A 2,450-nucleotide genomic window follows, 5' to 3' on the forward strand; every position below is an offset into this window, starting at 1 on the left:
TAAAGAATGAGGAGCCTTAGGAAAGTTGGGGAAAATAAAATTTCACCTACTTTCACTACAGTACGAATGGAAATTAGGCAGAGATGAGAAAGAGTTAGGTCTCAACATTTATTTTGACCCCTATCTTTTGACAAGTGATTTTGAGAATGTATTATCCCACATTATTGAACAAGAAATCAAAAATAGAGTCAGTTTTTCACATTCTTTTTTTTTTGTTTTTGAGGTTGAATATAAGACTAGTTCAAATTTAAAGCTACTCAAAATTCAATTCAGTTCAACAAACACTTGCTTATGTATACTGTATGCAAAGGATTATATCAAGCATTAGGGGTTTGCCCCAATAAATTATACAAGGTCACCAATCTCTTGTACTTTATCATGGGAGAAGACAGTCATAAACAACCAAGTCTCAAGGAAGACTATGATAAATATGAAATTAAATAGATAAACAAAGTACCATACTATTATGAGAAACAGAGAGTCATGCCCTCATGACGGCTGGGATGAAATTTCTTGGCAGAGGTGGAATTCAAATAGGTCTTCAAAGGACTGAAAGACATGCCACAAAGAGCTTCTGGGTGAAGGATTTAAAAGTGAGAGAACCTACAGTTTATTCACCAGTAGTGGGCGAAAAGTAGGATGTTTGCCAACGAAGGTGGGAGGCAGAGGGACTATAGTAACAAACGAGGCTGGGTTAAAGGAGGAGCCACGTGGAGGCTGGTCTGATTATAAGACCAAGCCGAACATCATCCTGTAGAGTAACATGTGTGTTCACTGACGTGATCGAAAGATAATTAATTGTGCCAATATTGTAAAGGAGAACCGAAGAGACTAGGCTGGTGATTGGCAGGATTATTCAGAGAACTACACTGGCATGGGGGAGGAAGATGGCAAGGTAAAAAAGAAAAAGTCATATGAGATGAGATGAGAGTTTGTACAATTTGATAGGAGTTACGTTTGTACTCTTTTTGGAAATGTGACCACATATTAAAAATATACATTGTAAAATATCGGGAATTACTTTTTTTTTTTTTGTACACCTACAGCACCTGGTTTTCCTAGGTGGTCTCCCATCCAAGTACTAACCAGGCCCCACCCTGCTTAGCTTCTGAGATCAGACAGGACTGGGTGTGTTCAGGGTGGCATGGCTATGGATAGAATATTGGGAATCAGATGGAAGAGTTAATGAGTGTTCAACTAACAGTGCAGCCAACTCATTACAGAGCTTCGTTGGCCCTGAGTAGAACAGTTACTGTCTCCCAGGAATGAGGGAGCTTCGTTGGCCCGGATTTGGACAGTTACTGTCTCCCAAGCACGTCAGAACCTTCAGGGGCCAGGGCATGGCACCAACGGGGTTTACTTATTTTACATTCTTGATAGTCAAGCACAAAAGTAATTTGGCAAAGACTATTGGAGTAATATTTAGTTTTATTTTCTTGCTTTATGTGAGACCAGAAGAACCATATGACATTTTCAGTGGGATTATGTTTTCGTCATTAGAAAGAGAATCAAGAAGTCTTTGAACACATTTTAGTCACAAAGAACAATAACTGATTTCTGAGTTATCATGTCATTTTAGGTCCCATTGTGCTCAAAATATATAGGAGGGGGTTTAGGGAGGGTATTTTAGGGAGAAGAATGAGTTTTGTCTTACTTTAACATTTTGTTAAATATTAAATAGAGGAGTACTATTTTATCTTATAAAATACATGATTTTATAGTATAAATAGGAGAAGTTTAAGGACTGAGAAGGCATAGTAGACTCTCCTGAACCTTCCTAAACTTCAAACTTCCTGATCCGACCTTTTTTCTTAATTGTTTCATTGTTTTATACTTCAAACATCAGACTTTTCCTCTTCAGTGTTCTTAACTGTGACCTATATCAAGAATCTATCAGAAATGATGCTGGCCTCATAGGATTATTCTGAGGAATACAATAGGTAGTCTAGGTAGAGTGCCTGCCATGAAGAGCTTCTGCATGAAGGAATTAAAAGTGAGAGAACCTAGGGTTTATTTGCCAGTAGTAGGTGAAGAGTAGGACATTTGTCAGTGAAAAGCATTCTCCTTTCTCTTTCCAGAACATTGAGAGGTGAGCTTGGAGTTTGACACATTTCTAATACCTTGATTATCACTGTGGTAAATCCCACTAGAAAGGACTGAGGCTAATATAAAGAATTGTCTGTAGCTTTATTTATTAGTTGTCTAGTATAAATCACACCTTCATGGTTGATCACCCAATTTTATCTTTCTGCACATTGGGTTGTTAGATTTTTGTAGAAGGAACTCGAAATGAGAATTAGCAAATAGCTTACTCATGAAATACGAAAGATTATTGAGCTGATCTGGATTCTAATGATCAAACAATTTTCTCATGGGGGGGAGGAGAAAGCCCCTCAAGTATTTAATTTTCCATAGGAAAAAAAAAGGAGTATAGAAAATATCACATTAAG

At 37.4% G+C, this 2,450-nt stretch overlaps 1 pseudogene; it reads right to left on the bottom strand.

Moving 5' to 3' along the window:
- Nucleotides 1-1,037: 1,037 nt before the first annotated feature.
- Nucleotides 1,038-1,156, bottom strand: LOC118602446 (annotated as a pseudogene).
- Nucleotides 1,157-2,450: the final 1,294 nt, after the last annotated feature.

The sequence above is a fragment of the Rousettus aegyptiacus genome, unplaced genomic scaffold, assembly GCF_014176215.1.
Source record: "Rousettus aegyptiacus isolate mRouAeg1 unplaced genomic scaffold, mRouAeg1.p scaffold_m13_p_4, whole genome shotgun sequence".
Lineage (NCBI taxonomy): Eukaryota > Metazoa > Chordata > Mammalia > Chiroptera > Pteropodidae > Rousettus > Rousettus aegyptiacus.